At 60.0% G+C, this 11,988-nt stretch overlaps 1 pseudogene; it reads left to right on the top strand.

Annotated features, from left to right (window-relative positions):
- The first annotated feature begins 1,849 nt into the window (after nucleotides 1–1,849).
- Nucleotides 1,850–11,762, top strand: LOC141936043 (antigen WC1.1-like; annotated as a pseudogene).
- The last annotated feature ends 226 nt before the right edge of the window (nucleotides 11,763–11,988 follow it).

Consider the following 11,988-nt stretch of genomic DNA (forward strand, 5'->3'; position numbering starts at 1 on the left):
GACCTTCCATGGGGCTCTCCAGGGAGTGATGGGTGAGTCAGTGCTCCTGGGATGGGGCTCTGGCCTGGGCTAAGGCCCTTTCCCACCTGCTGCTCCCAGCACAGAGGGGTCTGAAGCAGGGGCAGGGGCTGTTTCCTTCCCTTCCTGACACAGCCCCTCGTGCAGTCCCAGCCCTGTGGTTCCCATGTCATGGGGATGGCTGGACACTCGCACCTTGGGCTCGTGGTTGTGCCCGGTATAAGAGATGCTCAGTGCTCCTGGTCCACACAGCAGGGTTCAAGGCATGAAAAACCCATTTCCCCCACTACAACCTGCCCTGTCCTGTGACGCCCCACCGCCACAGTGACGTGACACCTGCAGCGGAGCCATCCCTCATATATGGTCATGAATGACACTGGAGAAGTTCATTGGAGGGCTGGGCTGTGTCGGAGGGGAGATAGCTCCCGATAATGTCTAAAAAGGGGCTGCTGCTTTGATTGGCTCCTCCTGTAACTGGGCTGGCTTCTGCAGAGATATATTGCCCTCCCATCATCATTGTCCCCACAAGTCCCCAGGAGCTGTGGCAGGGAGTGTGGCGCAGCAGGGACGTGCTGGCAGGGCAGGAGGCTCAGGATGGGCACAGAGGGACTCCTGTCCCCTCAGATGCTGTGGTTGCTCCTCTGGGTACAGCTGTGCAGGGGTAAGTGCCATCTCCCTTGTCCCACAGCACAGGGCCAGCGGGTACCAGCGTGGTGATCGGGATCTGTCAGGGAATGGGGATTCTTTGAAGGTGCTACTGAGACGAGGGGCAGAACGTGCTCAAGTCCCTGGACCCTGTGCCCACCTGAGTGTGAGAGAGTATCATCTCCTTCTCCAAGGTTCCAGTGTTTAGGGCGGCTTGTGTCTGGCTGGATTCATAGACACCCTGTCCTGGGGTACCCTTTTGGGACCCCCTGTTCCCTAGCACTGTGCCTCTGGAGCTGGTGGTGGCCTCGCTGGTGATGGCAGCACCCAGATATCCCCCCAGGGCACTGCCAATCTCAGGTGCCCCAAAGGTTTTGTGTGCTGCTCCCTGCCCCCTTGTTCCAGGGGAGCCCTGACCCCACAGGGACAGTTTGTACTGCATCGAGAGAAGGGGACCAGAGCATCTACTGTAGAGGGACATCCTGCCTGGGGGGCCAGACCCAGTGCAGGGACGGGGATGACACCCGGGGTGAGGAAGGGATGTGGGTGGGGGACCCTCTGGATTGTCTCATTGGGAAAACGGAAATCCCTGGGCATGGGGGTGGGTTTGGATGGTGCCGGGGCAGGCAGTTTGCATGGGAAGCTGCAGGCCTGGGTACATGGGGCTGTTCAGGGGGTGCTGGGGAGGAGCAGGTGCCCAGTGCAGGGCTGAGCAGTCTATGGGTGGCCATGAGCAGGAGGCAGGTGGCCACTGGGCTGGGAAAAGATGCCTTGTGTGGTGGGATTGTGAATGACAGCAGGTCTGGAGCTGGACACCCCCAGCCTTACACAGGCCATGTGGATAGAAGGGACCCCTGAACTGTCCTGGGGCAGCCTGGAGGGAGTGGGCTCCCACCCTGGTACCTCTGACTCTACCCAGACCCACAGTGCTGGGGCTTGGTGCTCTCCTGACTCATCCCATGTTGGTGTTCAAAGGTGCTGCGGAGGTGAGGCTGGCGGATGGCGGCAGGCGCTGTGCTGGGAGAGTGGAGATGAAACACAGGGGCCAGTGGGGGACCGTGTGTGGTCTCTTTTGGGACATAAGCGGTGCAGCAGTGGTTTGTAAGCAGCTGGGCTGTGGGTCTGCTGTTGGAGCTTCTCAGTATGGAAACTTTGGTGAAGGATCTGGCCCTGTTTGGGTGCATGTTGTTAGCTGTAAAGGCACCGAATCTGCCCTGTCTGACTGCACATACAGCGAATGGGGTAACCGTAGCTGCGATCATAGTTTTGACGCTGGAGTGATGTGTTCAGGTAAGGGGACCACCTCTTCCATACCTCTGGGTCTGGGATTGTGGAAGGAACCTGCTTGTGCCCTCGGGGAGCAACAGTCAGGCACCAGGGCATTGCCCAGTGTGGCCGGTTGCACTACTGAGTTGGAACTGTCATTACTGGTGTCCCCAGACCTGGGAAAGCCCAGTAAGAACCTGCTCAAGAGTGCCCTTACCATGCCTGGCCCCTGAGGTGCCACAGATGAACCCTCCATCCCTGTCCTGCACTGTCTGTTGATTCCCATCTTTCTTCTCCTGTTCATCCAGGAGCTGTCTGGCCGTTCTGAGGACCAGGTGCCCCCATGCCAGAGGCACCAAACGTGACTCATGTGGCCACCCACAGTCCTGGGGAAGGGCGTGAGATAGATAGCCACTTTTGGGTTGTCTCCACTGGCAGACAGGAGTCCCTTGGCAGAAGCAAAGGGGTTGCTCAGAGAGGAAGAGCACTGGGCTTGGGCAGAAGAGCAAGGTGGCATGTGGCACCTCATTCCTCTCCCAGGGTTGCCCCATGAGAGCCTGCACACAGAGATACTGCCCCCTCCAGGCAGTGCTGACCTGCTGCCCAGCCTCTCCTGCCTGTCTCAGCCCCTGGTTGCTTGGTGCCACGGGGGATTTTTCAGCACTTCTTGGCTCTCCTCTATCTGCCCTTGCTCCAGGAGCTCATGTAAGCCCAGGGTTGCTCTTCTGCCCGCTCTGCTGCTTTCTGCCCGGCCACTGGGCAGGAACGTGCATGCCCAGCAGTGCACTCTGGCCGTGGCTGAGAACCTCTTTCCCAGGTAGGTGCCTGAGCAGGGTGGTGGCACAGCCACCGACGGCAGGTACAGCTTCACCGTACTTTTGCTCTGTGACACGTCCCATCCCCCAGCAGTGCCCCAACAGCCCAAGACCCCAATGGGAACTTCTTGTGGCACCAAGGGGTTCCTCACGCCTGGCCCTGAGCTCAGTGGGGCAGAGCAAACTGCAGCAGCCAACAGCGCCTGGGCACGTTTCCCTGAACCCCAAGTCCTCTGGGTGCAACAGTGCCCAGAGGCCAGTACTGGGCAGCCCAAGGTCTCTGGGGCAGCAGCAGTTTGTCTGAGACGTTTCTGTGGCTGTGGGTGTTGGGAGAGAAGCAAGCCCACAAGTGCTGTGCTGATTTCTGAGGAGCAGCAGGGTGGGGGCTGATGTGTTTGTGCCATCAGCACCCCCTGAGAGCAGCTGGGGATGCCGTAGGGCTTTTTGCCTGTGGCCACCTTGGAGATCAGATGAGATGTAGTCAGGGTATTGCCAGAGGGCTGTGGCAACTCTCAGGGGTCTTCGGTTAGTCCAGAATCTGTCTGACTGCTCTAAGGGGACAGCCCCTCCTGAGGACGTATAGTGATCCATGATGAGGACTTTTGGAAAACTGTCTGTGACTCACACTTTGGTCCCAAAGGTGCCAACACAGTTTGCAGGGTCTGCAGTGGGTCTGCGATAGACACATAGCCCTGAGTGCTGTGATGGTGTAGCGAAGGGGTGCAAGGGGTCCTGGATGTGTTTTTGTCACCAGTACTCCCCCGGCAGCTTCCTCTGGGATGTGCAGTGGGCAATTTGGTCAGGGCTTGGTTGGAGGTGATGTGGGATGTGGGCATGTAACTGCCAGAGGGCTCTGGGAACTCCCAGTTGGGTTTTTTTTTTTGTTTGTTTGGGTTTTTTTTTTTTTTTTTTTTTTTTTTTTTTTTTTTTTCCAGGATTTGTCCGTCTGGTGGAAGGGAAGAGCCGCTGCTCAGGACATGTGCAGATCCATGATGGGGACAAGTGGAAAACTGTCTGTGCTTCCCACTTTGGTCCCAAAGCTGCTGACGTGGTCTGCAGGGAGTTTCAGTGTGGTGCAGCCCTGCCTGTCCCTGGAGGAAGTCACTTTGGAGAAGGGGTGGGTCCCATCTGGGACGGAGAGCTGCAGTGTGTGGGGAATGAATCCCTCCTCGCATCCTGCCCCAGGGGGTCCTCCAGGGACCAGCCCTGCACCCACGCAAGCAGCGCTGTTGTCACCTGCACACGTAAGGACTCGGGGAGGGGTGTTGAACACCGATGCTGTGCTGGGGGCAGGGGAGCAGAGCAAGGACCATGTTGGGCTGGGTGTGAGGACAGGAGGGGTGGCTGGGGTTGTCTGCAGAATGGAAATAGTGTAGAAGGAGAACAAGGACATGTTGTCCCTCTGGCCTCTCCACCAGCTGCTGAGGGTGCAAGAGCACCAGTCCACCCTCTTTCCTCCTCCTCTGTCTCCAGAGTACACAGGGTTCAGGCTGGTGAATGGCAGCACAGTGTGTGCGGGAAGGGTGGAGGTCCAGGTGTTGGGGACCTGGGGGACCCTCTGTGCCTCCCGCTGGGATCTCTCGGATGCCCACGTTCTCTGTCGTCAACTCAACTGCGGGTTTGCTGAGTCCATTCCTGGAGGAGAGCATTTTGGGAGAGAGACTGGCCCTGTCTGGAGAGACTCATTCCACTGTGATGGGACAGAAGCCCACCTGTACCAGTGCCCGGTGACCACCCTGGGGGCCTCACCGTGCTCCCAAGGGAACACTGCTGCAGTCATTTGCTCAGGTGAGTGCCAGAAAAATGCTACATTAACTCCATTCATCATTTGTGTGCAACGTGGCCACCCAAAGCAGGGGTCCCATGGCCAACCAGGCTGACTTTCTCCCTGGAGAAACCCTGGCTTCCCCAGGAGCCATCTGGAGGGCTTTCCCTGCTCAGAGTGAGCTCTCCACTTTGGGAGAACTGAGGATTGAACAGAGGCAAGCATCTGCCCCCAGGGCAGTGGCTTAGGACCCAGCACCACCACCAGACCTGGGCTCCTTTGTTCTCGTACTGTGCAAGGAGCCCTGGACAGGGCTGCAGGGCTCTGTCCCATCCCTCTGGCTTCAGACACCCACATCCCTTGCCACAGAGAGCCCTGCAGAGCCTCATCCCACCACCCAGCAGGAGCTGCCTGTTCCCCCAGCAGCAGCAGACCCGGGTTTCAGCTGCAGGAAGGGTCTAGGCTTTGCCCTCGCTTCTCCTTAGCACAAGGCTCAATCTTGTCCAGTTTGGTGGTGAAATTCCCCCTCGCCCCGCTCCCTGAAGGGTGCCATGCTTCCAGTGCCGCCCATGGCTGTGGTGTCTCTGCTCTCCCCAGGCTCAGCCAGCTTTGGATCCCTGCGGCTGGTGGGCAGAGGGAGCCGGTGTGACGGACGAGTGGAGATCTTCCAGGATGGGGTGTGGGGCAGAGTCTTGGATGACCAGTGGGACGTGCAGGAGGCCAGTGTGGTGTGCCGGCAGCTGTGGTGTGGGGAGGCCGGGACAGCCTACAACCCCCCAAAGCCTGAGCGAGGGATGGGCCCCGTGGGGCTGCGAGGGGTCCGGTGCGCAGGGCATGAGGCCAACCTGAGCCTCTGCAACACCTCCCTGCCTGAGAGCGTGCTGGCGGCAGGGGTTGCGGAGGACGTGGGAGTCATTTGTGAGGGTGAGTGGCACTGCGCAGGCCCCCCAGGTGACGGTCTGTGTGGGCAGGCAGTCCCTGGCAGCAACTGGGGGTTGTACCCGCTGCAGGGAGCCGGTGGCTGCGGCTGGTGAACGGGGCCGGGCGCTGCGCAGGGAGAGTGGAGATCTACTACCAGGGCATCTGGGGGACCATCTGCGATGATGGCTGGGACCTGGCTGATGCCGCCGTCGTCTGCCAACAGCTGGGCTGCGGAGGGGCAGTGGAGGCAGCCAGCTCTGCTCGGTTCGGGGAAGGCTCCGGGCAGATCTGGCTGGATGGTGTGAACTGCTCCGGGGCTGAAGCTGCTCTCTGGGACTGCCCGGCTGGGCCCTGGGGGCAGCACGACTGCGGGCACAAAGAGGACGTGGGAGTCATCTGCTCAGGTCTGTGCCAGGAGCTGTGGTGGGAGCCTGGTTCCTGGGGGGGCCAGGACGCGGGGAGAGCCGGGCATGGCTGAGGCTGTCCCTGGCTGCCTCTGAGCTCCTGCCTGAGACTGTCCTGAGGACATCCATGCATGGGTACCTTCAGTCCCCCTGGGGATCCCTGGGTACTTCAGCCTTTCCTGAGGGTTAACGGGAAGGGCAGGGGTGTCTGTCCATCAGGGACTTGTCTCTGCCCCTGGGTGCAAGGGGGATGTGTTGGCCCTGCCCCTGCCCGGCTGAGGGCCTGAGTGATGCAGAGGTGTCCTGGCTCCCACAGCCTCAGGGCAGCCTGTTCCCCCTTTGGGGATTTTTCCTCCCAGAGTTCGCAGCCCTGAGGCTGGAGAACAGTGATGGCTGCTCTGGGCGCCTGCAGGTTTTCTACAACGGGACATGGGGGAGTGTTTGCTCAAACTCGATGACTCTCGCCACGGTGACGCTGGTGTGCAAGGAGCTGGGCTGTGGGGACGGAGGGTCCCTGGAGAAACCCCTGACCTATGGCAGGGTGTCTGGCCCTGCCTGGCTGGATCGTGTGCAGTGTGGGGAGAGAACCAGCTCCTTCTGGCAGTGTCCCTCCAGTCCCTGGAACCCAGAGTCATGTGAAAACCTGCAAGAGGAGACCAACATCACCTGCAACGGTAACTCTGAGCCACCCGGGCACCCTTGTCACCCCAGCTCTTGCTCCCTGCTGGTCATGGCCAAACACAGAGAAAGAGCTTGGAGGGGCTTTTCCTTTTCATGTCAGACACCTCTGATGCCAGTGACATAAACATGACCATGGCTACACACATCCAGCAGTAGTTGCCACCCAGGTTGCCAACAGCACCTGGGAGAGGCAGAGGCATCTTCAGGTGAGGTCTCAGAAGAGACCAGACAGGTTTCAGAAGAGCCTCCCCTCCACAGACAAGTTACTGTTGCATTGTGAACCAGTGACCTGTTGGGGCTGTGCAGTCAGGGTACCCCCACAGTCCTTCTTGTGTTCCCTGAGTAACCAGGGTTCAGTTGCTGCCATGACCAAGATGGTACAGGGAAGCACAAGCAGAGCTCAGTCCCGCTCTCTTCTTCATGATCCCCCAAACCAGTCCCTTCACCACAGTGTTTTCTTTTTCAGCAGGACACCCAGAAATGCCCCCAGGTCCTTTGGCCCCATGTCCCAACTCCATGAGCTGCACAGGTAGGGATCTGCCCTTCTGTGCCTGGCAGGGCTTTGCCTGCTGTCCTGGAGCCATGGGAGGTCTCTGCCTTCTCCAGCCAGGGAGAAGATTCGTACTGTGGGCGGAGAGGATGGGTGCTCAGGCAGAGTGGAGGTCTGGTACCGTGGCTCCTGGGGGACGGTGTGTGACGACTCATGGGACATGCAGGATGCCGAGGTGGCATGCAGGCAGCTGGGCTGTGGCCCTGCAGTGTCTGCCCTCCATGAGGCTGCGTTTGGGATGGGGATGGGCCCCATCTGGCTGGAGCAGGTGGAGTGCCAGGGGACGGAGCCATCCCTGCAGGACTGCTGGGCCCGGCCTGGGGATGGCGGTGCTTGCCGGCATAAGGAAGATGCTGCCGTGCGCTGTTCAGGTGAGTGGCAGGGCTGGGACCCCTTGGTCAGGTATTGGCAGGGAGCTGGGGAAGGCCTTTTGTCCACATGGTCCTGGCATGGCCCCTGGCCTCTCAAGAGCAAGAATGTTCCTGTAGAGTGCAGGAGCCTGGTGTCAGGCAGGGAGCAGCCTCAGTCGCACTGGATGACCCCTGACTACTGCCTGTGGGGCCCTGCAGCCCCAGGGTTATCCCCTGGGCTGCCTGTGCCATCCTGCCTGCTTCCTAGAGCAGAGGCACTGGGCCCTGGCCTGGCCTCCCTTTCGGGCACTACAGGTGGGGCAATTTGGGTGGGATATGTCAGAGACATCTACAGACACCCCCATGGTGTGCTGGGGAGGAGGCTCCCCAATACCTGCATATCCACTCTCTCATCCCAGCTCTCCTTTTCCTCCTCTGCAGCTACACCCAAGATGACAACATCCCCACCCCAAGCAGGTAACTTATCCTCCCCATGGGGCTGGGTATCCCCAGGGACAGGCTGTGACTCACAGCTGAATGGAAGGGTCTCCTTGCTGCAGTGTGAAACGCTCTGGAGGAGGCATGGGATGGTGGGAAGGACAGTTGTAATTTAGTCAGCAGGATGGAAGCTTCCCCATCACTCACCCCTGGGGCCCTCCAGCCCCTACTGCCTTGTGTGATGAGGTCAGGGCTGGTACCGCCTCCACCTCTCTCAGGCCTGGTGTTGCCCCTTCCATGTTCTCTCCCCTGCAGTTCCCACCCGAGGCCACCAGATCAGCAGTGGGAGGGTCTCAGTGCCCGTCATCATCTGCATCATCCTGGGGGCCCTTCTCTGCCTGCTCCTGGCCCTCCTGGCTGGGCAAGTGTTGAGCACGAGGGCTGGGCGCAGAGGTGAGTCCTTCCCCAGAGATGCCAGGGGGAGATACTTCCTGGAAGGGCTGTGGGGTGCTGCGGGGGGTGCCAGCAAGGGTCACCAGTGAGGGACACAGGCAGAGTGGGAGGATGAGACTGTGGGCTGCCACCTTCACATGTGCTGCCCCACTGAGTGCCTGTCCATGGGCCACCAGCAGCAAGGGCTGGAGAGAGTCCAGAGGTGCGGGTAGCTAGCGATGGGGTGAGGAGAGAAATGGCAGAGTGGGGATGGCCAAGGCTGGCAGTGCTCTAGGTAGTGCTGGAGGGGGCTCTGGGGCAAGGGAGATGCTAGGAGGAGGCAGGCAGTAGGTTCCATCACCATGGTGTCAGGCCCAAGGCTGTCCCTCTGCCCAGCCCTGCCCACCCCCAGGACAGGGGCCCTACTATGGTCCCATGGGGCAGACAGGAGCAAGCTCCAGGTGGAGAGGAAATGTGGGAGCTACTCCAGGGTAAGATAAGGGGGGTACAACCCAGGGGGCCAGAGGGGCATGAGTGCTGTCTCCATAGGGATGACGCAAGGTGTCGCTGCCCCAGAGAAACTCCCCAGTGATGCTGCTCTCACAGGAGATGTGGCAGCCATGTCTGGGCAGTGCAATGGGGCTGTGCTGTTGGAGCAGTCATGGGCTGGCCCAAGGAATAGGTTTGGGGGAGCACAGTGTGATCCCATTGCCCCTCTGCCTGTCCCTGTGCCAGCCCTGCTTCTGTCCCCAGGCTCCAGGAGAGCTCAGGAGCCCTTCCCAGAGGCTGTGTATGAGGAGATTGGTTACAGCCCAGTGTGGGAGAAGCAGGCCAGGTTTGGTCGCTCAGGTGGGTGTGGGTCCTCCCTGGGGGCACATCTGCAGGACCCTTTCCCCTGATCCCAACAGGAGCTGATCCCCTGAATCCTAGTCCATAGTCCCTGACGTGCTGGAGCTGTGGGGTCTGTGGGGGGACAATCCAGGTCCTGGGCCCAAGAGAGAAGCTTTCTCCCAGTCAAGATTTGACTGTCCCAGCTGGACAGCCCCTCTCTTCCCGCCCCTGCACCCCATGTGGCACCCGAGGAGTGAGGGAAGGGGCTGTCCTTGGGCAGCTCTGGGAGCACCTTTGAAACAGGGTTTGTCCTGGAGGAGCAGGGTGAATTCCCATTCCTCTTCCCCATGCAGCCCCAGGTCTGTGGGTCCCCCTTCCCCAGCAGTGCTGACCATGAGCCAGGTCAGTGGGGCTTGCTCCATAACACCCGGTGTGCTTCACTCCAGGCTCCTCTTCAGAGCAGTCGCTGACCCAGGTGCAGCCCTACCCTTGGGTCAGCGAGGAGGAGGATGGTCTGGGATCAGCACCAGGTAATGGAGGCAGGAAGGGGTTGATCTCCCTGCAAACATGTGATGGACAGAAGAGTCACTTGGTGTCACCATCGGAGAAGGGGAGGACGTGGGCATCTCCTGTGGTGCTGCCAACCTGTGCCTCAGCGCTGTGTCCCTGCGCATCCTCCCATCCTCTGTTCTGCAGGACGTACCTTCTCAATGTCACTCGCTCCCGTCTCCTTTCAGATGTCCTTGTTCTGCCCGGAGGTGACCCAGCAGATGGCTATGATGATGCCAGGGATGTTTCTGATTTGGGGGAGGATGCTGTGCCTGGGCAGGGAGAGTGGGAAATGCCCAGGATGCCAGAGGAGGGAGCAGGCTCCAGGGATGCACGCAGAGGTGAGAGGGAAAGACAGCGCTGCCTGTTCCTAGGGTGCCATCCCTGGTGCCCCTCAAGTCACTACTGTACTGACACCCAAATCTCCTGGGAAGGGGAAACCTACCCTGGGAGTTTTCCTTGAAAGGCCTGGGGGTGGGAGAAGGAGCTGAACGTGGTGAGGAGCAGGGAGGATGGTGGTGTACAGACCCCATGGGGTGACCTGAAACGTCCGGCCTTGCTGCTTGCAGGGGGCAGCCCGCACTCCCAGAGAAGTGCTGAGGTCCCTGGAGCTGAAGGAGACACCTCGTCCCTGTCCCCGGGGAGCATGGGCTATGATGATGCTGAAGAGGTGTCTGTGGCACATCCCCATGAGGACACAACGGCTGTGACACTGTAACTTGGTGCACAACAGTCCCTGAGCCCCAGGCCAGGAGAGCCCATTCCTGCCCTGCAGCTGGGTGCAGCTGGGAGGGAGAAGAGGGCTGTGCAGCTGGGTGCAGCCATGACCACCAAGGAACCGACTCCCTTGACCCATGGGCAGCAGAATCCCCCTGGAGTTTCTCCATTTTTATTCCCATTTTTACGCTGTGCATCCTTATTTGTTCTTATTAAAAGTCTCCAGGGGCTTTGACCCAGAGCTGGTCCTTGCCTGCCAGGTGTCAGGGCATCTCCCTGAGTCTGATCATGGCAGCAGAGAATAAAGACACAGTGGTAGGGAAGGGGCACGTCTCGGGGACAGCAGGCTCGGGGTCAGGCTGTGGGGCCTGTAGTCCCTGGGGAATAATCTCAGTGACAGAGGCATTTCCATCCTGCTGGCCACAGGCAGTTTCTGGTCAAAATGGCTCTCTGATGCACCCCAGTGGGAGCACCCATCTCCTCACCTGAGGGTTCCGGCTGCTCTTTCTCCCAGGTCATTCCCTGGGCCACACTGGTCCCACAGTGCAGAGGCTGTGACAGAGCTGCCATGTCAGGGTAAGCCCTGGGCTTTTGTCTCACAGAAGTGAGTCCTAAGGTGAACACAGGGCCCTGAACACCCCAGCCAGCCCCAGGCAGGATCATGGCCTGCAGATTACCTCCCCCAATGCTTAGGAGGCAGCTCTGCTCCCCAGTGCCACAGCACAGGGTGCAGAGACACTTTCTGGGACACAGAGGGCTGGGATTCCCTCTCCTCATGCTCTGCCAGGACCCGTCTCCATGGGCTGTTCCTGCTGTTCCTGTAGCATCCCTGAGCCCCCTCCTCCTGCTCCCCTCCAGCTCCCCCCCTGCCCTCCTGCTGCCTTGCCAGGGATGACAGTTTGGGATGTGTGTGGGGCAGGACCGGTGGACAGGTACAGGAGGGCTGGGAGCAGCGAGGCTGAGGGCACCTTTCCCTCAGCGCTGTTAGAGGGCCAGGGGGATGGAGAAAGCAGCCCCACAGGACGTGTGCTACAGCCAAACGCCGTGGTCCAGCCCCTGGCCTGGATAAGGGTCCATACAGGAGGATGTTCATGTGGGCACATTTCCATGGCAGTGGAGATTTTGTGTCCCTCCACTAAACCAGTTGCTGCTGAGAGTTGAGCCAGGGTCCCTCTCCCTCAGCTGGGATTTCACCTGCCCCAGCACCCTCTTATGCAGGAGCCAGGTGAGGAGAAGGGTTTGACACCTGGCACTCAAACTGCCAAAATGCCCAGCCTGCTCCTGCTGGTGGGTCTCCACATCCCCCCAGCTCTTCCCCAATGGGCTTCTCAGTTGCGGTCTGGAAGGTGTGTTGGGTGTTTGTGGCAGGATTCCCTGTGAGGAGTAGCTGCAACTCCGTAGCGCTGCAAACAGCAGGATTTGGCCCTGGAGGAGAAGCAGGGAGGAGGCAGATGTTGCCAACATCCTCTCCTATTGCAGTGTTGCCCCATACCCTGCTGGGAGCTCCTCCTCCCCTGGGGTGACCCTGGGGGGATCTGGGAGCAGACAAAGTTCACACATCCCTCTGCCCCACATCTGGGAGCCTTCCTGCTGGCAGCCCCCATGA

This window comes from Strix uralensis, chromosome 31 (assembly GCF_047716275.1).
Source record: "Strix uralensis isolate ZFMK-TIS-50842 chromosome 31, bStrUra1, whole genome shotgun sequence".
Lineage (NCBI taxonomy): Eukaryota > Metazoa > Chordata > Aves > Strigiformes > Strigidae > Strix > Strix uralensis.